General features: G+C 46.2%; 3 non-coding genes and 3 pseudogenes across 3 annotated transcripts; all 6 read right to left on the reverse strand.

Annotated features, from left to right (window-relative positions):
- Nucleotides 1-707: 707 nt before the first annotated feature.
- LOC142654204 (U2 spliceosomal RNA) lies at nucleotides 708-922 on the reverse strand (annotated as a pseudogene).
- A 6,328-nt stretch (nucleotides 923-7,250) lies between these two features.
- Nucleotides 7,251-7,438, reverse strand: LOC142653883 (U2 spliceosomal RNA). Its single transcript, XR_012848734.1, has one exon. It is a non-coding gene; the product is annotated as a U2 spliceosomal RNA (small nuclear RNA).
- Nucleotides 7,439-12,975: 5,537 nt separating this feature from the next.
- On the reverse strand, nucleotides 12,976-13,077 carry LOC142654484 (U2 spliceosomal RNA; annotated as a pseudogene).
- A 1,320-nt stretch (nucleotides 13,078-14,397) lies between these two features.
- On the reverse strand, nucleotides 14,398-14,588 carry LOC142653567 (U2 spliceosomal RNA). Its single transcript, XR_012848495.1, has one exon. It is a non-coding gene; the product is annotated as a U2 spliceosomal RNA (small nuclear RNA).
- A 1,322-nt stretch (nucleotides 14,589-15,910) lies between these two features.
- LOC142653568 (U2 spliceosomal RNA) lies at nucleotides 15,911-16,101 on the reverse strand. Its single transcript, XR_012848496.1, has one exon. It is a non-coding gene; the product is annotated as a U2 spliceosomal RNA (small nuclear RNA).
- Nucleotides 16,102-17,425: 1,324 nt separating this feature from the next.
- On the reverse strand, nucleotides 17,426-17,596 carry LOC142654381 (U2 spliceosomal RNA; annotated as a pseudogene).
- Between the last annotated feature and the right edge of the window lie 5,743 nt (nucleotides 17,597-23,339).

A 23,339-nucleotide genomic window follows, 5' to 3' on the forward strand; every position in this document is an offset into this window, starting at 1 on the left:
CCAGGAGGCCACAAGAGGGAGACAAGGGACTGCAAAATGGAAAATAGGCATCCACCAACTTTACAGACAACTTCTCTTTGCTCCTACAACCTCCATCCTTGCACAGTTTGTTATTCTTCCAGGTAACATAGTAACAAATCCAAATTGCTGCTCTCTTTGTAGGCAAGCAAGGGTTTGTTGCAACTGCAATTCTTACTTCTTCTTGAAATGTAGGGACGACAGTACATTCCATCACATCCATCTAGTGTACACAGGTAGGTCCATTGTGGCGGGTAGGCGGCTGGCTGCTTTAATGGCTGTTTGCTGTTCCCCTACTCCACTCCACTCCACTATTTGACTGTGGTGCTGCATCAATCAGTGGCTGGCTCAGGTGCAGCTCTTTAACTTACCTAAAAGGGAGGGCGGAGAGAAGACAAGGAAGGTGAATGAGCTGTTCCAATGTGAAATGCCGGAAACACAGAAACACAGAAGACACACACACACACACACACACACACACACACACACACACACACACAACAAGAGGTGGCAATGTATTAATTAATTGCATTTAATAAATGAGCTCATTATCACACATGACTGTACAAATGCATTGTCCAACAGGTGTTGAAATAATGGGATTAAAAGGGGAGATCCCATCAGAAAGACAAAAACAATAGCAAACACAAATAGCACTTTTGGAATCTGATTTTAGTCAACACATAAGGGAAGGGTGCACCGGTCCTGGAAATACTGCAATACCAGGTCAATGCGTGGAGTGGACAGAGCAAGCTCTATTTCCATCTCCCTGTTCGAAAAATCCATTTAATATATGGTCCCCAGATAGGGGACGTATCAGATATTAAACTGATAAGAACAGATTTTTTTTTTTTTTTTTTTTTTTTTTTATTAAACCATTCAGGTTTTTTTGAATAAAACCGAGAACTGTAGTTGTTCAAACCACCTCTCTATTTTTCAAAAAATCTCATCACTCTGGTTCATTATTTTATTTTTCCATCAAATACAAGATAAATCAAACAAAATTCCTCAAACTAAATACCTCCATTTTAACATTCGCCATATCCCTTCCGCATCCATACCTCTTTCTAGATCCCATTTATAATAAAAATACAATTTAGCCAATACCATACTAACCACATCCTCCATCTCAAATACTTCTCTTTTATACACATTCAAATTCCTCGTATTCCACAATACTTCTTTCACACAAGTCAGAAAAATCCACAACACTCTATCCTTTTCACTACCCAAACTACACAAACCAAACAAGACAATTTCATACGTCAAAACCTTCAAACCAGTCAACTCTTCACACAACCCACTCAACTTTTTCCAAACATCCTTTGCATGCTTACACGACCAAAACACATGGCTCACATCCTCATCATCCCCACAACCTTCTCTCGGACACCTTTCAGACGCAACCAAACCTCTTCTTTTCTGAACACTCCTTACAGGCAACACTCCATGTACCGACATCCATAACAAATCTTTCTGCTTATTTGACACATCATACGTAACAATCTTCTTCCACACAGACTTAGACTCCATCGAATTCAAACCATTTACAGAACACATCACATTATTCATACACATACTTCTCACAACATTCTTTTCGCTCAAAAATCTCTCCATTCTTACATCCTCTAGCTGGAACTTTTTAATAAATTTTTCAACATACAAATACCACCCTGTGCACTGAAAAGCAATTGGTTTACATAAATTACGTTTTTCCCACCTTAGACGCTGAATCACCGTACCAGCTAGATACTTCGACATTCTGGAAGCCTTGGATTCTTTAAATAAAAGCTCTACAAAAAACCGTACACAATTAATTCCAATGAAGATCTCCAAATTTGGGAAATCAAGGCCTCCATTTCGTCTGCTTTTCATTAGAATTTCTCTCTTTGCCTTCTCAATCCCGCTCCCCCATAAAAAAAGGAACAAAACTCTATTCACTTTTTTTAACATATCAACAGCAGGAGGAAAAACCAGAGCAACATATAAAATCATAGGTAGAATAATACTTTTGACAATTAAAACCTTCCCCGAAAAAGAAAGATCCCTCATTCTCCACATTTCCAACTTTCTCACAATCCTACCACCTAACTCATCCCAACTTTCTCTCCCTTTCAACTCATCATCAAACACAATACCCAAAATTTTCACACCATCCACCTGTTCCATATCAGAATCACTCACTCGCTCATTACTGAAAAAAAATTTAAATTTGCTCTTACCCCAATTTATTTTAAAAGCAGACGCAATACAAAACATGTTTACAATCAACTTCACTCTGGACATATCATACACTGAATCACACAATACACAAATATCATCCATATATCCCAAAGCTTTCACACGTTTTCCATCACACCCGGGCACCACCAAACCTTTCACAACCTTATCATTTCTAATCATTTGCAACAATGGTTCAATCGCACAAATAAATAGGATGGGAGACAACGGACAACCCTGTCGCACACCAGACATAATACTAAATGATTCTGAAAAAAACCCATTCACCTGCACACAACTCTTTGCATTCGCGTATAAATTCTTCAACAAACTCACAAACTGAACCGGAAAACCCATTCTCTCTAACACTTTAAACAAAAACACATGCGCCACACGATCAAACGCTTTCTCAAAATCTAACGCACACACAATCACCTTCTTATTCCGACCCTTACAATCCTCAAGCATGTCCCGCACCAACGCCACGTTCTCATGCAATTTCCTTTTCGGTACCGCACATACCTGATCCTCATCAATCACACACCCAATCACGTCTCTCATACGATTCGCAATCAGCTTGGCAAAAATTTTATAATCCGTATTCAGCAAAGTAATCGGTCGCCAGTTTTCTAACCGCCTCTTATCTCCTTTTTTATGCAACAGAACTACCATACCCTTCTTCATCACATCACACATATTCGTCCCAGAAAACAACACTCTCATAACATCTATAACATCCTTCCCAATTATGTCCCAATATTTCCCATAGAACTCAGCTGGTATCCCATCGATCCCTGGAGACTTATTTTTAGCCATACTTCCCACCACATCCTTTACTTCACCATCCATAATCTCACCAAGCAAAACCTCACATTCACTTTCAGGAACAAAATTACACACAATATCCAAAAACTCCTCATCATCACCCAAATCACATTTCTTCACATCATACAGTTGTTTATAAAAATCAGACACCACATCAATCACATCCTTACCAAACACCTCTTTATCATCCTTATCCAATAACACATTCATTCCACTTTTTCCACCACACATTTTTTTAAAGAAAAATCTAGTGCATTTCTCGTGATTATCTCTAACCTCCACCTTAGACCTAAATATTATTTCTTTCCCTTTTTCTCGGAACCACTCCTTAATATCTTTTTTTGTTTTTTCCAAATCGTGTCTTACATCCATACCCAAATTTTTACATTGATGAAGGAACGTCATCCGCATGTTAAAGCGTGAATATTGCAATCTTTTCCTTCTCGCTCTTCTATATCCTATTTGTCTAAAAAACCCACCAATCTTTTTTTTCACCCATACCCACCATTCACACACATTAGAGAAAGAACTTTTCTTCCTAACCCAAAACCCATATTTTTTCCCAAACCTAGTTTTCACCCTTTCATCACTCAGAAAACTAACATTCATCTTCCATACCCCTCTACCATAAAAGAAATTATTTATGACAAAAACCCCCAACAAACACTCGTGATCTGAAAACCACACTCTCTCCTGCGAATAATCTACACATTTCATTGCTGAAGTAGAAAAAAAGAAAAAGTCCAGACGAGAATCCGTTCTTCCGTCATCGGCATGGTAAGTAAATGGACCTGGTTTCCTGGTGACAGCGTCCTGCAAAGCAAAGTCCTGCAACATTTTATTCCACAAAACTCCAGTGACATCCACATTAGACTCTGTGGACCCAGCTCGGGCCTGCTTCTCCAGGATACAGTTAATGTCACCAACAATAATTACAGGAACTTTACCATGAAGAAAAAATTTTAAAGAATCAAAAAGTGCCAACCTATCAGTTTTCACAGCATGGCCATAGATATTAATTAGCCTAAACTGCCATCCCTTATAGGATAGTAACACACAGACACATCTTCCTTCTTGTATAATTTGAGTCTGTTTGATGACAAACTCATTATTTTTGAAGAGGATACCAATTCCATCATTCCTATTTGTGGAAGAAAAAGACCAAATTGCTTCCCCAAACTTCCATTCTTCTTTCCTAGGCATTTTTGATAAACCACATTCTTGTACGCAAACAATGTCACTGCCCTTAGAGGCCAAAAAGTCCAGGACTGCAGCACGCTTGTGAGCAGAGGAGAACACCCGTACATTTTGTGAGACAATTTTTAATCTCAAAGACATGCGGGCATAGTATGGTTAGTGCAATGGAAAGCCATGAAGAACCAGAACATATCACGTCCCAGGGAAATACATCGCTCTTTCCAGATTCGCCACATTGACTTCACTGAGGAAACCTTCCCCAGGAGAGCTGGGTACTTCTGAGGCCACCTCAGATGACTTAGGGCTAGAACTAGAGTCACTGTCCAACAATGAGAAAGGATTTGCATGAGCCGAATCTTCCAACAAGCCTATCTTCAGTCTCTTCACCGCTTTTCCAGACTTCCCCCTTTTTGAGACAACTTTATGGAAGATTTCCGCACTAGTGGCACTAGGCATCCTGGCCTCCTTCTCGTCCTCCTCCGATATTGACCACTCCACTTTAGCTGAGTCTTCCATTTTTGACTCTGGGCTAGAAAAAGACAAAATTTGCATACTTGCACCATCATCAGGGGAAGCACACCCAATAGGTGGCGCTGTGTCTTCACCTTCCATAGGTATAACCCCAGGTGCTTCATCAACACTTTGCTCTGCAGGAGGGACCACACCCAACTCCATGCTGTTAGTATGTGAGGTTAGAACCTCTCCTAATACAGCTTTCCCTGGGTCCTGACAAGCAGACACAGAAACACTGCCAGCAGGCTCTGAAATTTCCTCAGAAGAGGCAGCAAGGGAACTTGTTGTTCTCACCTGTCTGCCCCATGTTCTTCTCTCTTGTCCTAAGAAAGGAAACACCTTTGGACATTTCCTACAGGTATGGCCAGGCAAACCACAAATATCACACCTGGATGGGGAAATACATGCACTAGCCTCATGTCCGGTTTCCTTGCAATTTCTGCAAACCTTGCCTTTACATGCATCTTTGGTATGCCCGTAGGAAAAACATGATCTGCAAAAGCATGGCATATCTTGGTAATACAGATACCCCTTATTACCACCAATTGAAAAATTAGCAGGAGGATTCATCACTCCTCCAATACAGCTGGAGTCAGGTTTCAGCCTGACCCAGTACTTGATATCACCATTGAAAACTCCCCATAGATTCTTCTGCTCCACACCACCTCTAACATGGGTACAGTAGTGAGCTAAAAAGGCCCTGACCAGCCTTCTATCCAGAAATGGGTTATACATGTGGATGGTAATACATTTCTCCACTGCTGAAAAAAGAGGTTGCACTTCAATAGATGTTAAAGCCTCATGCATGTGTTTCTCCTTGAGCAACTGAAAAACATTTAGACAGTAGGCGGCCTCAAAAAAGGATACATCATACGTAGCAATATTGCTGAAAGCTTGGATACAGAATACCTCTACCAACTTAACTCCAGCCAGGTCCAGAAGGATGTTCTCAATGATGTGCCCAGTATCCACTTCGTCTCTCCTCTGCTCATTTACCACAAAACGAATAGTATTCCGCACTGCTGCCATCTTGATATGGAATGCCCAACGGCACGGTGATCGCTCCCAAAAACGTCGGAGAGGACTCCACGAAAGACCGAACCCCCGGCCCAGACCAGGCAATAAACCTGATCTTAGCCAAAAGGCCGAGAAGCGATAACCCGAATGGGCCGGCCGTTGACCGAGCCTGCCTAATACTGCTGTTCACCCCTTGCAGCGATTGATTCAGCCTACTCCTAGGCAATTCCATGGGGCCCTGCAGGCTCACACACATTTACAGCTACTAAGCGGGAGGGAGGTGAATAAAGGCCGGAGAGGAAGCCAGACAGGATTTGCTTCTTTTGCTTGCACCACAATGCAGTGCTGAAAGAGGAGGAGGAATCTACATAAAAACGCCTTCCTGGCAACGCCCAAATGCCCTCCTGCCATGCAGATAAACACTGGCAGCGGCAGCAAGTGCATGCCCACAGCCACCCCTTGTTCCTTCACACCTTGTATCAGCTTTAATCCAATCCAGTCCGGTGCTGCCTGCTGAGCAGCACTGACCAACACTGCCTGGGCCCAGGCTTTTATCTCTGAGGCAGGCCCCATTATGATGTCAGAAAGCTGGCTCTGGAATCCTGAGGGCTCCACTATGACACGTGCAAAGTTCCGTCTGAACTTTATATAAGACGGTGCGGCTCAGTCAGTCACTCAGTGTTGCCTGAGAGGGCAACACTGCAACAGCCGGCCGCCAGGCTGTCTTTTTTTTGCACAGCTACTTGCCTCCAGGAGGCCACAAGAGGGAGACAAGGGACTGCAAAATGGAAAATAGGCATCCACCAACTTTACAGACAACTTCTCTTTGCTCCTACAACCTCCATCCTTGCACAGTTTGTTATTCTTCCAGGTAACATAGTAACAAATCCAAATTGCTGCTCTCTTTGTAGGCAAGCAAGGGTTTGTTGCAACTGCAATTCTTACTTCTTCTTGAAATGTAGGGACGACAGTACATTCCATCACATCCATCTAGTGTACACAGGTAGGTCCATTGTGGCGGGTAGGCGGCTGGCTGCTTTAATGGCTGTTTGCTGTTCCCCTACTCCACTCCACTCCACTATTTGACTGTGGTGCTGCATCAATCAGTGGCTGGCTCAGGTGCAGCTCTTTAACTTACCTAAAAGGGAGGGCGGAGAGAAGACAAGGAAGGTGAATGAGCTGTTCCAATGTGAAATGCCGGAAACACAGAAACACAGAAGACACACACACACACACACACACACACACACACACACACACACACACACACAACAAGAGGTGGCAATGTATTAATTAATTGCATTTAATAAATGAGCTCATTATCACACATGACTGTACAAATGCATTGTCCAACAGGTGTTGAAATAATGGGATTAAAAGGGGAGATCCCATCAGAAAGACAAAAACAATAGCAAACACAAATAGCACTTTTGGAATCTGATTTTAGTCAACACATAAGGGAAGGGTGCACCGGTCCTGGAAATACTGCAATACCAGGTCAATGCGTGGAGTGGACAGAGCAAGCTCTATTTCCATCTCCCTGTTCGAAAAATCCATTTAATATATGGTCCCCAGATAGGGGACGTATCAGATATTAAACTGATAAGAACAGATTTTTTGATTGAAAATTGCTTTATTGACAATCAATCGTCATCATACAAACATTACTGCGACGCAGCGCAAGCCATGAAGCAGCAAATAATAATTAATAACAGTCGTCAAACATAACATGACAGTATAATACACAGTACAGGCTAGCCTATGCTATACATTACACCACATGCTACACTAACATTCTTGCATTCACTAACGCCAAACAACAAAGCATTACAGACAAGTGATGGGATAGGGGAGTGGGTAGGAGGGGATAGGGAAGGGGGAAATCACAGGCCCGAAGCTTTATTGAAAGACAACACACAAGAGGGGAGAGTGGGGGGAAGGGGAGTATCAGTCCTCTTCCTCATCGACGTCCGGGCTGTCCCAGGTGGAATAGTCTCTGAGCAGGCTGTGGATCAGCCTGCGGCAGTCCTGGACGGACACACTCTCTCTCCGCAAAATCAGACGGTTCCTGGCAAACCATATAGCGTCCTTAAAGCAGTTCATAAGGCGCCAGGCTTCCTGGATTGCTCCATCCGTGGTATTCCCAGGAAATAGTCCATAAAGTACCGAGCGGTACGACAGTCTGTTCCTGGGTACTGAGTCCTTGAGTTCGTGTTCCAAGGCTTTCAACAGACCCTGTGCAAAGGGGCACTGCCAGAAAATGTGCAAAGATGTTTCCTCCGTGAAGGGGCACCTGGGGCAGTACCGGGTCTTGCACAGGTTGCGGGCATGCATGAATGACCTAAGAGGCAGTCCTCCCTGGATGGCCATCCATGAAATGTCCTTGTGCCCGTTGGTCAACCTGCCAGATGACACGTTAGTCCAAACAGTCTCCAACGTGTCGGCATGAAGCCCTGGAACAGACTCCAGTGAGTCCTTTGCTCTGATGTGCTTGTGGATCGTCTTAGGTTTCCACAAGTCGGGCTTAAGACCCTCCAGTTGATGCTCCCTCACAAACCGGACGACATCTCCGTAGAACCAGGGAGCGTGCCAGTTGTAAGGGAAGGAGCTGTCCCACTTGTCCCAGCCAAAACCTCGCCAGAGGGGAAGGAGGAAGTAGCGGGACATGGCCTTGCCCGCAGAGCCGTTTGCTGTCCTCAGAGTCCTACGAACACAGTCACATGCAAAAGCGATCCGCAGCAGAGTGGGAATGTCGGGTATACCCTTCCCACCTTTGCGGGGCTCCTTGTACATAACAGTCCGCTTTACTCTGTCCATTTTCGAGCCCCAGATGAAGCGAAACACAGTCCTGGTAATGGCCCTCGAGACGGTGGCAAGAGGGGGCCATGCCTGTGCAGTGTATTGTAGCACAGGCAAGACTTCGTTACGCAGGACCATTGCTTTGCCCTCGATAGTGAGTTGTCTGAGGCTCCACAGTCCGATCCTTTGGTTGACTTTGGCCAAGCGTTCTTCCCACGACTTTAGGGCTGCACCTTCCTTACCGAACCAGACTCCCAGAATTTTGATGAAGTCCGGCTTGATAGTAAACGGGAAGGAGGCAGGAGAAGGCAGGTACCACTTTCCGAAGAGCATGGCTTCCGACTTCCCGCAGTTGACTTTTGCCCCTGAAGCGCGTCCGAACTCCTCACAGGTCTGGACGAGTGCAGTCACCGAACTCTGGTCAGCGCAGAAGACGGTCACGTCGTCCATGTACAGCGAGCATTTGACCTCGAAGTGTCCTGGACCTGGTGCGGTGATCCCTCTGATCTCTCCATTCTGCCGGATAGCCTCTGCGAAGAGCTCTATAACACAAACAAAAAGGAGAGGTGAAAGAGGACAGCCTTGTCTAACCCCCGACGATACAGGAAAGGGGTCAGTCTTCCAGCCGTTCACCAGCACCGAGCTGTAAATGTCGCAATACATCAGGTTAACATACAAACAGAACAACCTGCCAAGCCGCAGCCTACGCAGAGCCTTACCCATGAATTCGTGAGAGACCCGGTCAAAAGCCTTCTCCTGATCCAGACTGACCAGGGCCGCGTGTGTACGGCGGCTTTGCATGTAATGCACCGTGTCCCTCACCAGGGCAAGACTGTCGGCCACCCTACGGCCAGGAATGCCGCAGGTTTGGTCCGATCCGATGATCTGTCCGATGACAACCTTCAGTCTGTTGGTCAATACTTTGGCGAGGATCTTGTAGTCCACGTTCAGGAGAGAGATGGGACGCCAGTTTTTCAGGTCACATCTCTCCCCCTTCCGCTTATACAAGATCGTGATCATGCCTTCTCTCAAGGACGGTGGCATTCTACCCTCCACCACCATCTCCTCATAGAGCTCCAGCAGGTCCGGACAGATCAAGTCCCCCAGCGCTACATAGAGCTCTGCTGGGAGACCATCACTGCCCGGGGTCCTGCCGGGTCTGAAGGATTTAGCGGCAGAGAGCAGTTCCTCCACCGTCAGGGGTACATCCATAGCCTCCGTACCTGCAGGATCAAGATGATTAGTGATACCTGACAGGAATTTATCGGCGGCTTCGGGGTCAGTGGTTTTCCGGGAGTAGAGGCTTCGGTAGTAGTCTGTGACGACTCCCATCACCTCCTTCTTCCCAGAATGCATGTTTCCGGTCTCATCTCGGAGTTCCTTCAGGGGCGTGTGGCCGGCATGGAGTTTCCTGAAAAAGAACGAGTTACATTTCTCACCCTTCTCCAGGTTCTCCACCTTGGAACGAAAGACAATTCGCTTGGATTCCTCCTCAAAGTGCCTTTTCAGGCCCTTTTTGGCTTCCTCCAGCTCCTTCCTGACGTCCCAGCCGCATTGAAGGAGGTCTTGCAGGGATCGCAGCTGGCGCTGCATCTCTCTGAAGTCTCTCTTCCTCTCACACGCCTGTTGACGACTTTTTGCCTGAAAGAAACAACGAAATTCAACTTTAACATATTCCCACCAGTCACAGGTTTTGTCAAAGAAAACTTTATCATTCCTCCAAACAATATAGGCGTCTCTAAGTTCCGCCAGTACCTCCTCTCTTTCCAGCAGGGCACAATTCAGCTTCCAGGAGCCAGGGCCGGGAGGAAAACCGTGGCCGATGGCACCCTGGAAGAGAATGGCCCTGTGGTCAGAGAAGAAGCAGGGGACCATGGAGTGCCCATGCTGCTTGACTGCCCGGGAGGTGAACACAAAGTCAATCCGAGAACGAAGTGAGCCATCGGGTCGGCTCCATGAATAGTTCACAGAGCCGATCCCCATGGAGCCCACCACGTCCTGCAAGGATGCTTCGGTTACCATCTCGATAAGCAGTTTGGAACTGACATCCAGCTTGATTGAAGTGCCGGAACTTCGTCCATCCTCTTCGATGGGGCAGTTGAAGTCCCCGGCCATCACCACTGCCCTAGTGGTGGCGAGCTGGGTCCGCAGGGTCCGGAATAGTTCCAGGCGCTCAGCCTTCATAGGGGGAGCGTACACGTTGATGAGCCTAATCGGCTCTCCCGCCCAGGAACCGTCTACGACCAACAAGCGGCCGCAGACGAGCTCCTGGACAGAGTCAACAGTAAATACGCTTCCCCTAATCAGGATGGCAACCCCTGCAGACTTACAGTCGCCCCCACCAGACCAGTAGGACGGGCCATGGGTCCACTGCCTGGCCAGATGATGGTATGACCTGGAAGAGGGGAGAGTACATTCCTGCAGCATAAATACATCACTCGACTGCTTGGAAAGAAAAGTTAGCACCATCTGACATCTAGTCCTATCTCTAACACTCCTCACATTGAGGCTAAAGATGTTAAGTTTAGCAGCCATGGGGGAGAATAAAGAAGGTTAGTGCAAACGATACACCTTAGTTACCAGTCCGGTCGGGCGGATCCTCCTCTCCTGGCGGGTCCGAAAGATCCAGCAGGCCCTCTGACAAAAATTGTTCCAGGATTGTAGCCACCTGGATGTCTGTTGTGAAGTCGATGACCTCAGGTTCAGACACGAGTTCCTCCACCATCTGCTCCATTTCCTCCTGCTGCGCAAGGGAATCTTCGCAGATTTCCACGACTTGTCGCTTTGAGGACTCAGCAGCTGGGCTGTCCCTCACCTTTCTCTTCCTCTGGATGGCACCTGAGGAGACAAGAGGGGGAAAATCCTCCAGGGAGAGGACTCCAGCAGCTGGAGGGGAAGATGTTAGTGCTGCTGGAGCTGGGGAGAAGGGAGGCTGGGTTGGGAGAGGTGCAGGTGACAGGACCACTGAGATGGGTGGGTAGGAGAAGGTGAGAGCCTCAGTGGGGGTGACAGGGGTTGGGGACGGGGGGGTGGGGAGGGCCGGGCGAGGGAGGGTGGGAAGGGTAGGGCGAGGGAGGGCCGGGAGACGGGGGGGAGGGACTGTCGTCTTCTTACCATCCTTCTTATTCCCGGTCTTCTGCGCCGCTGGAGCTCTGGTTGGGGCGGGGTTCCCTCTGGCCGGAGCTTTCGCCGCTACAGTTGCCCAGGATCGATCCCTCTTCGGGCAGTCCTTGTAGGAGTGGGCTGCTTGTCCGCAGAGGTTGCACATTGTCCGTTTCGGGCAGTCTTTGGTCTCGTGTCCTGTTACCCGGCAGTTCTTGCAGGCGTCCTCCTTGCAGTCCTTCACCGAATGACCCTTCTTGCTGCATCTCCTGCAGATCTGCGGCATGTCCGGGTAGTAGATGAGGCCGTAGGAGTTGCCCAGCGAGAATGACTGGGGCAGGTGCTGGAGGCCGTCTTCCGCGCTCGAATCCTTGTTCAGTCGGACGATTACCGACCACTTGCCAGTCCAGAAGCCGAGTCCGTTCAGGATGTGGGTGGGTTCCCTCACCACTGTGCAGAACCGCTTCAGGAGCGTGGTGATGTCTTTGCCGGGGGTGTGTGGGTTCCGCATTGAGACCGTCACCCGCCTTTCCTCTCTTTGGACAGGGCAGTTGCCCACAAAGCGAGAGAAAGGGGATTCAGGCCTCGCCGCTTTCACCATCTCCCAGTACCTTCTGCAGATGTTGATCGATGCAAAGGTCACGAAGAACATCCCGGTCATGAAGGCCTGGATGCTGATGGTCTCCGGCTTAGCGAAGCCCTGGTCCAGGAGCATCTTCTGGCAGAACACTTCTTCCGTCATGTCCGGCACTCTCCCGTCCACCTCCTTCAGCTTCAGGGCCACCGTCTGCTTCATCCAGGGCTCCAGGGTTGGAGCAGCCTGGTTCGGCTTCCTGGTGGCCTGTTGGCCTGAGGAGGCTTCAGGAGGAGATGTCCTGGCCTGGGTCGGCTCACCTGGTCCATCAGCCTTCTTCTTCTGGGTGGCAGGGTTGCTGGTTGAGGCCATGGCTTCTTCCAGCTGTTCCTGTCGCTTTGGGGAGGATCTTCGATAGCTCTTTCCCGAAGGGGGCGGAGCTATGCAAATCTTCTCCTTGCTGGCCGAGGTTCTTCCACGAAATTTCTTCCGCAGCGGTTCCTCGTCGAGCTTCTTCTTCTGCGGCCGAGCTTCTTCGAAGATCCCCTTCAGCAGCGGCTCTTCTCCGAAGTTCTCCTTCTTCTTCCCGGCAGCGATCTCCCGGAGCTTCTTCCCCGATGGCGGCTTCTCCCTTCTGGATCGTCGTCTTCGGTGGTTCTTCTCCGCAGTTCGTCGCCGGCTTCGTCTGGAACGCTCTTGGATCGCTGAGCTAGTGTTTATAGCCCCCAGTGGTTCTCCGAGCTATCTATCCTTACAAGGACTGATAAGAACAGATACTACACTTGATCTTAGCCAAAAGGCCGAGAAGCGATAACCCGAATGGGCCGGCCGTTGACCGAGCCTGCCTAATACTGCTGTTCACCCCTTGCAGCGATTGATTCAGCCTACTCCTAGGCAATTCCATGGGGCCCTGCAGGCTCACACACATTTACAGCTACTAAGCGGGAGGGAGGTGAATAAAGGCCGGAGAGGAAGCCAGACAGGATTTGCTTCTTTTGCTTGCACCACAATGCAGTGCTGAAAGAGGAGGAGGAATCTACATAAAAACGCCTTCCTGGCAACGCCCAAATGCCCTCCTGCCATGCAGATAAACACTGGCAGCGGCAGCAAGTGCATGCCCACAGCCACCCCTTGTTCCTTCACACCTTGTATCAGCTTTAATCCAATCCAGTCCGGTGCTGCCTGCTGAGCAGCACTGACCAACACTGCCTGGGCCCAGGCTTTTATCTCTGAGGCAGGCCCCATTATGATGTCAGAAAGCTGGCTCTGGAATCCTGAGGGCTCCACTATGACACGTGCAAAGTTCCGTCTGAACTTTATATAAGACGGTGCGGCTCAGTCAGTCACTCAGTGTTGCCTGAGAGGGCAACACTGCAACAGCCGGCCGCCAGGCTGTCTTTTTTTTGCACAGCTACTTGCCTCCAGGAGGCCACAAGAGGGAGACAAGGGACTGCAAAATGGAAAATAGGCATCCACCAACTTTACAGACAACTTCTCTTTGCTCCTACAACCTCCATCCTTGCACAGTTTGTTATTCTTCCAGGTAACATAGTAACAAATCCAAATTGCTGCTCTCTTTGTAGGCAAGCAAGGGTTTGTTGCAACTGCAATTCTTACTTCTTCTTGAAATGTAGGGACGACAGTACATTCCATCACATCCATCTAGTGTACACAGGTAGGTCCATTGTGGCGGGTAGGCGGCTGGCTGCTTTAATGGCTGTTTGCTGTTCCCCTACTCCACTCCACTCCACTATTTGACTGTGGTGCTGCATCAATCAGTGGCTGGCTCAGGTGCAGCTCTTTAACTTACCTAAAAGGGAGGGCGGAGAGAAGACAAGGAAGGTGAATGAGCTGTTCCAATGTGAAATGCCGGAAACACAGAAACACAGAAGACACACACACACACACACACACACACACACACACACACACACACACACACAACAAGAGGTGGCAATGTATTAATTAATTGCATTTAATAAATGAGCTCATTATCACACATGACTGTACAAATGCATTGTCCAACAGGTGTTGAAATAATGGGATTAAAAGGGGAGATCCCATCAGAAAGACAAAAACAATAGCAAACACAAATAGCACTTTTGGAATCTGATTTTAGTCAACACATAAGGGAAGGGTGCACCGGTCCTGGAAATACTGCAATACCAGGTCAATGCGTGGAGTGGACAGAGCAAGCTCTATTTCCATCTCCCTGTTCGAAAAATCCATTTAATATATGGTCCCCAGATAGGGGACGTATCAGATATTAAACTGATAAGAACAGATACTACACTTGATCTTAGCCAAAAGGCCGAGAAGCGATAACCCGAATGGGCCGGCCGTTGACCGAGCCTGCCTAATACTGCTGTTCACCCCTTGCAGCGATTGATTCAGCCTACTCCTAGGCAATTCCATGGGGCCCTGCAGGCTCACACACATTTACAGCTACTAAGCGGGAGGGAGGTGAATAAAGGCCGGAGAGGAAGCCAGACAGGATTTGCTTCTTTTGCTTGCACCACAATGCAGTGCTGAAAGAGGAGGAGGAATCTACATAAAAACGCCTTCCTGGCAACGCCCAAATGCCCTCCTGCCATGCAGATAAACACTGGCAGCGGCAGCAAGTGCATGCCCACAGCCACCCCTTGTTCCTTCACACCTTGTATCAGCTTTAATCCAATCCAGTCCGGTGCTGCCTGCTGAGCAGCACTGACCAACACTGCCTGGGCCCAGGCTTTTATCTCTGAGGCAGGCCCCATTATGATGTCAGAAAGCTGGCTCTGGAATCCTGAGGGCTCCACTATGACACGTGCAAAGTTCCGTCTGAACTTTATATAAGACGGTGCGGCTCAGTCAGTCACTCAGTGTTGCCTGAGAGGGCAACACTGCAACAGCCGGCCGCCAGGCTGTCTTTTTTTTGCACAGCTACTTGCCTCCAGGAGGCCACAAGAGGGAGACAAGGGACTGCAAAATGGAAAATAGGCATCCACCAACTTTACAGACAACTTCTCTTTGCTCCTACAACCTCCATCCTTGCACAGTTTGTTATTCTTCCAGGTAACATAGTAACAAATCCAAATTGCTGCTCTCTTTGTAGGCAAGCAAGGGTTTGTTGCAACTGCAATTCTTACTTCTTCTTGAAATGTAGGGACGACAGTACATTCCATCACATCCATCTAGTGTACACAGGTAGGTCCATTGTGGCGGGTAGGCGGCTGGCTGCTTTAATGGCTGTTTGCTGTTCCCCTACTCCACTCCACTCCACTATTTGACTGTGGTGCTGCATCAATCAGTGGCTGGCTCAGGTGCAGCTCTTTAACTTACCTAAAAGGGAGGGCGGAGAGAAGACAAGGAAGGTGAATGAGCTGTTCCAATGTGAAATGCCGGAAACACAGAAACACAGAAGACACACACACACACACACACACACACACACACACACACACACACACACACACAACAAGAGGTGGCAATGTATTAATTAATTGCATTTAATAAATGAGCTCATTATCACACATGACTGTACAAATGCATTGTCCAACAGGTGTTGAAATAATGGGATTAAAAGGGGAGATCCCATCAGAAAGACAAAAACAATAGCAAACACAAATAGCACTTTTGGAATCTGATTTTAGTCAACACATAAGGGAAGGGTGCACCGGTCCTGGAAATACTGCAATACCAGGTCAATGCGTGGAGTGGACAGAGCAAGCTCTATTTCCATCTCCCTGTTCGAAAAATCCATTTAATATATGGTCCCCAGATAGGGGACGTATCAGATATTAAACTGATAAGAACAGATACTACACTTGATCTTAGCCAAAAGGCCGAGAAGCGATAACCCGAATGGGCCGGCCGTTGACCGAGCCTGCCTAATACTGCTGTTCACCCCTTGCAGCGATTGATTCAGCCTACTCCTAGGCAATTCCATGGGGCCCTGCAGGCTCACACACATTTACAGCTACTAAGCGGGAGGGAGGTGAATAAAGGCCGGAGAGGAAGCCAGACAGGATTTGCTTCTTTTGCTTGCACCACAATGCAGTGCTGAAAGAGGAGGAGGAATCTACATAAAAACGCCTTCCTGGCAACGCCCAAATGCCCTCCTGCCATGCAGATAAACACTGGCAGCGGCAGCAAGTGCATGCCCACAGCCACCCCTTGTTCCTTCACACCTTGTATCAGCTTTAATCCAATCCAGTCCGGTGCTGCCTGCTGAGCAGCACTGACCAACACTGCCTGGGCCCAGGCTTTTATCTCTGAGGCAGGCCCCATTATGATGTCAGAAAGCTGGCTCTGGAATCCTGAGGGCTCCACTATGACACGTGCAAAGTTCCGTCTGAACTTTATATAAGACGGTGCGGCTCAGTCAGTCACTCAGTGTTGCCTGAGAGGGCAACACTGCAACAGCCGGCCGCCAGGCTGTCTTTTTTTTGCACAGCTACTTGCCTCCAGGAGGCCACAAGAGGGAGACAAGGGACTGCAAAATGGAAAATAGGCATCCACCAACTTTACAGACAACTTCTCTTTGCTCCTACAACCTCCATCCTTGCACAGTTTGTTATTCTTCCAGGTAACATAGTAACAAATCCAAATTGCTGCTCTCTTTGTAGGCAAGCAAGGGTTTGTTGCAACTGCAATTCTTACTTCTTCTTGAAATGTAGGGACGACAGTACATTCCATCACATCCATCTAGTGTACACAGGTAGGTCCATTGTGGCGGGTAGGCGGCTGGCTGCTTTAATGGCTGTTTGCTGTTCCCCTACTCCACTCCACTCCACTATTTGACTGTGGTGCTGCATCAATCAGTGGCTGGCTCAGGTGCAGCTCTTTAACTTACCTAAAAGGGAGGGCGGAGAGAAGACAAGGAAGGTGAATGAGCTGTTCCAATGTGAAATGCCGGAAACACAGAAACACAGAAGACACACACACACACACACACACACACACACACACACACACACACACACACACACAACAAGAGGTGGCAATGTATTAATTAATTGCATTTAATAAATGAGCTCATTATCACACATGACTGTACAAATGCATTGTCCAACAGGTGTTGAAATAATGGGATTAAAAGGGGAGATCCCATCAGAAAGACAAAAACAATAGCAAACACAAATAGCACTTTTGGAATCTGATTTTAGTCAACACATAAGGGAAGGGTGCACCGGTCCTGGAAATACTGCAATACCAGGTCAATGCGTGGAGTGGACAGAGCAAGCTCTATTTCCATCTCCCTGTTCGAAAAATCCATTTAATATATGGTCCCCAGATAGGGGACGTATCAGATATTAAACTGATAAGAACAGATTTTTTTTTTTTTTTTTTTTTTTTTTTTTTTTTTTTTTTTTTTTTTTTATTAAACCATTCAGGTTTTTTTGAATAAAACCGAGAACTGTAGTTGTTCAAACCACCTCTCTATTTTTCAAAAAATCTCATCACTCTGGTTCATTATTTTATTTTTCCATCAAATACAAGATAAATCAAACAAATTCCTCAAACTAAATACCTCCATTTCAACATTCGCCATATCCCTTCCGCATCCATACCTCTTTCTAGATCCCATTTATAATAAAAATACAATTTAGCCAATACCATACTAACCACATCCTCCATCTCAAATACTTCTCTTTTATACACATTCAAATTCCTCGTATTCCACAATACTTCTTTCACACAAGTCAGAAAAATCCACAACACTCTATCCTTTTCACTACCCAAACTACACAAACCAAACAAGACAATTTCATACGTCAAAACCTTCAAACCAGTCAATTCTTCACACAACCCACTCAACTTTTTCCAAACATCCTTTGCATGCTTACACGACCAAAACACATGACTCACATCCTCATCATCCCCACAACCTTCTCTCGGACACCTTTCAGATGCAACCAAACCTCTTCTTTTCTGAACACTCCTTACAGGCAACACTCCATGTACCGACATCCATAACAAATCTTTCTGCTTATTTGACACATCATACGTAACAATCTTCTTCCACACAGACTTAGACTCCTTCGAATTCAAACCATTTACAGAACACATCACATTATTCATACACATACTTCTCACAACATTCTTTTCACTCAGAAATCTCTCCATTCTTACATCCTCTAGCTGGAATTTTTTGATAAATTTTTCTACATACAAATACCACCCTGTGCACTGAAAAGCAATTGGTTTACATAAATTCCGTTTTTCCCACCTTAAACGCTGAATCACCGTTCCAGCTAAATACTTCGACATTCTAGAAGCCTTGGATTCTTTAAATAAAAGCTCAACAAAAAAACGTACACAATTAATTCCAATGAAAATCTCCAAATTTGGGAAATCCAAGCCTCCATTACGTCTGCTTTTCATTAGAATTTCTCTCCTTGCCTTCTCAATCCCGCTCCCCCATAAAAAAAGGAACAAAACTCTATTCACTTTTTTTAACATAGCAACAGCAGGAGGAAAAACCAAAGCAACATATAAAATCATAGGTAGAATAATGCTTTTGACAATTAAAACCTTCCCCGAAAAAGAAAGATCCCTCATTCTCCACATTTCCAACTTTCTCACAATCCTACCACCTAACTCATCCCAACTTTCTCTCCCTTTCAACTCATCATCAAACACAATACCCAAAATTTTCACACCATTCACCTGTTCCATATCAGGATCACTCACCCGTTCATTACTGAAGAAAAATTTAAATTTGCTCTTACCCCAATTTATTTTAAAAGCAGACGCAATACAAAACATATTTACAATCAACTTCACTCTGGACATATCATACACTGAATCACACAATACACAAATATCATCCATATATCCCAAAGCTTTCACACGCTTTCCATCACACCCGGGCACCACCAAACCTTTCACAACCTTATCATTTCTAATCATTTGCAACAATGGTTCAATCGCACAAATAAAAAGGATGGGAGACAACGGACAACCCTGTCGCACACCAGACATAATACTAAATGATTCTGAAAAAAACCCATTCACCTGCACACAACTCTTTGCATTCGCGTATAATTTCTTCAACAAACTCACAAACTGAACCGGAAAACCCATTCTCTCTAACACTTTGAACAAAAACACATGCGCCACACGATCAAACGCTTTCTCAAAATCTAACGCACACACAATCACCTTCTTATTCCGACCCTTACAATCCTCAAGCATGTCCCGCACCAACGCCACATTCTCATGCAATTTCCTTTTCGGTACCGCACATACCTGATCCTCATCAATCACACACCCAATAACATTCCTCATACGATTCGCAATCAGCTTGGCAAAAATTTTATAATCCGTATTAAGCAAAGTAATTGGTCGCCAGTTTTCTAACCGTCTCTTATCTCCTTTTTTATGCAACAAAACTACCATACCCTTCTTCATCACATCACACATATTCATCCCAGAAAACAACACTCTCATAACATCTATAACATCCTTCCCAATTATATCCCAATATTTCCCATAGAACTCAGCTGGTATTCCATCGATCCCTGGAGACTTATTTTTAGCCATACTTCCCACCACATCCTTTACTTCACCATCCATAATCTCACCAAGCAAAGACTCATATTCACTTTCAGGAACAAAATTACCCACAATATCCAAAAACTCCTCATCATCACCCAGATCACACTTCTTCAAATCATACAGTTGTTTATAAAAATCAGACACCACATCAATCACATCCTTACCAAACACCTCTTTATCATCCTTATCCAATAACACATTCATTCCACTTTTCCCACCACACATTTTTTTAAAGAAAAATCTAGTGCACTTCTCGTGATTATCTCTAACCTCCACCTTAGATCTAAATATTATTTCTTTCCCTTTCTCTCGGAACCACTCCTTAATATCTTTTTTTGTTTTTTCCAAATCGTGTCTTACATCCATACCCAAATTTTTACATTGTTGAAGGAACGTCATCCGCATATTAAAGCGTGAATATTCTAATCTTTTCCTTCTCGCTCTTCTATACCCTATCTGTCTAAAGAAACCACCAATCTTTTTTTTCACCCATACCCACCATTCACACACATTAGAGAAAGAACTTTTCTTCCTAACCCAAAACCCATATTTTTTCCCAAACCTAGTTTTCACCCTTTCATCACTCAGAAAACTAACATTCATCTTCCATACCCCTCTACCATAAAAGAAATTATTTATAACAAAAACCCCCAACAAACACTCGTGATCTGAAAACCACACTCTCTCCTGCGCATAATCTACACATTTCATTGCTGAAATAGAAAAAAAGAAAAAGTCCAGACGAGAATCTGTTCTTCCGTCATCGGCATGGTAAGTAAATGGACCTGGTTTCCTGGTGACAGCGTCCTGCAAAGCAAAGTCCTGCAAAATTTTATTCCACAAAACTCCAGTGACATCCACATTAGACTCTGTGGACCCAGCTCGGGCCTGCTTCTCCAGGATACAGTTAATGTCACCAACAATAATTACAGGAACTTTACCATGAAGAAAAAAATTTTAAAGAATCAAAAAGTGCCAACCTATCAGTTTTCACAGCATGGCCATAGATATTGATAAGCCTAAACTGCCACCCCTTATAGGATAGTAACACACAGACACATCTTCCTTCCTGTATAATTTGAGTCTGTTTGATGACAAACTCATTATTTTTAAAAAGAATACCAATTCCATCATTCCTATTTGTGGAAGAAAAAGACCAAATTGCTTCCCCAAACTTCCATTCTTCTTTCCTAGGCATTTTTGACAAACCACATTCTTGTACGCAAACAATGTCACTGCCCTTAGAGGCCAAAAAGTCCAGGACTGCAGCACGCTTGTGAGCAGAGGAGAACACCCGTACATTTTGTGAGACAATTTTTAATCTCAAAGACATGCGGGCATAGTATTGTTAGTGCAATGGAAAGCCATGGAAAAAACCAGAACATATCACGTCCCAGGGAAATACATCGCTCTTTCCAAATTTGCCACATTGACTTCACTGAGGAAACCTTCCCCAGGAGAGCTGGGTACTTCTGAGGCCACCTCAGATGACTTAGGGCTAGAACTGGAGTCACTATCCAGCAAAGAAAAAGGATTTGCATGAGCAGAATCTTCCAATAAGCCTATCTTAAGTCTCTTCACCGCCTTTCCAGACTTCCCCCTTTTTGAGACAACTTTATGGAAGATTTCCGCACTAGTGGCACTAGGCATCCTGGCCTCCTTCTCGTCCTCCTCCGATATTGACCACTCCACTTTTGCTGAATCGTCCATTTTTGACTCTGGGCTAGAAAAGGACAAAATTTGCATACTTGCACCGTTATCAGGGTATGCACACCCACTAGGTGGCGCTGTGTCTTTACCTTCCATAGGTATAACCCCAGGTGTCTCATCAACAGTTGGCTCTGCAGGAGGGACCACACCCAACTCCATGCTGTCAGTATGTGAGGTTAGAACCTCTCCTAATCCAGCTTTCCCAGGGTCCTGAGAAGCAGCCACAAAAACATTGCCAGCTGGCTCTGAAATTACCTCAGAAGAGGCAGCAAGGGAACTTGTTGTTCTCACCTGTCTGCCCCATGTTCTTCTCTCTTGTCCTAAGAAAGGAAACACCTTTGGACATTTCCTACAGGTATGACCAGGCAAACCACAAATATCACACCTGGATGGGGAAATACATGCACTAGCCTCATGTCCTGTTTCCTTGCAATTTCTGCAAACTTTGCCTTTGCATGCATCTTTGGTATGCCCGTAGGAAAAACATGATCTACAAAAGCATGGCATATCTTGGTAGTACAGATATCCCTTATTCCCACCAATGGAAAAATTAGCAGGAGGATTCATCACTCCTCCAATACAGCTGGAGTCAGGTTTCAGCCTGACCCAGTACTTGATATCACCATTAAAGACTCCCCATAGGTTCTTCTGCTCCACACCACCTCTAACATGGGTACAGTAATGAGCTAAAAAAGCCCTGACCAGCCTTCTATCCAAAAATGGGTTATACATATGAATTGTTATACATTTCTCCACTGTAGAAAAAAGAGGTTGCACTTCAATGGATGTTAATGCCTCATGCATGTGTTTTTCCTTTAGCAACTGAAAAACGTTTAAACAGTAGGCGGCCTCAAAAAAGGATACATCATATGTAGCAATATTGCTGAAAGCTTGGATACAGAATACCTCTACCAACTTAACTCCAGCCAGGTCCAGAAGGATGTTCTCAATGATATGTCCAGTATCAACTTCGTCTCTCCTCTGCTCATTCACCACGAAACGGATAGTGTTACGCACAGCTGCCATCTTGAAATGGAATGCCCAACGGCACGATGATCGCTCCCAAAAACGTCGGATAGGACTCCACGAAAGACCGAACCCCCGGCCCAGACCAGGCAATAAACCTGATCTGAGCCAAAAGGCCGAGAAGCGATAACCCGAATGGGCCGGCCGTTGACCGAGCCTGCCTAATACTGCTGTTCACCCCTTGCAGCGATTGATTCAGCCTACTCCTAGGCAATTCCATGGGGCCCTGCAGGCTCACACACATTTACAGCTACTAAGCGGGAGGGAGGTGAATAAAGGCCGGAGAGGAAGCCAGACAGGATTTGCTTCTTTTGCTTGCACCACAATGCAGTGCTGAAAGAGGAGGAGGAATCTACATAAAAACGCCTTCCTGGCAACGCCCAAATGCCCTCCTGCCATGCAGATAAACACTGGCAGCGGCAGCAAGTGCATGCCCACAGCCACCCCTTGTTCCTTCACACCTTGTATCAGCTTTAATCCAATCCAGTCCGGTGCTGCCTGCTGAGCAGCACTGACCAACACTGCCTGGGCCCAGGCTTTTATCTCTGAGGCAGGCCCCATTATGATGTCAGAAAGCTGGCTCTGGAATCCTGAGGGCTCCACTATGACACGTGCAAAGTTCCGTCTGAACTTTATATAAGACGGTGCGGCTCAGTCAGTCACTCAGTGTTGCCTGAGAGGGCAACACTGCAACAGCCGGCCGCCAGGCTGTCTTTTTTTTGCACAGCTACTTGCCTCCAGGAGGCCACAAGAGGGAGACAAGGGACTGCAAAATGGAAAATAGGCATCCACCAAC

The sequence above is a fragment of the Rhinoderma darwinii genome, chromosome 5, assembly GCF_050947455.1.
Source record: "Rhinoderma darwinii isolate aRhiDar2 chromosome 5, aRhiDar2.hap1, whole genome shotgun sequence".
Classification (NCBI taxonomy): domain Eukaryota; kingdom Metazoa; phylum Chordata; class Amphibia; order Anura; family Rhinodermatidae; genus Rhinoderma; species Rhinoderma darwinii.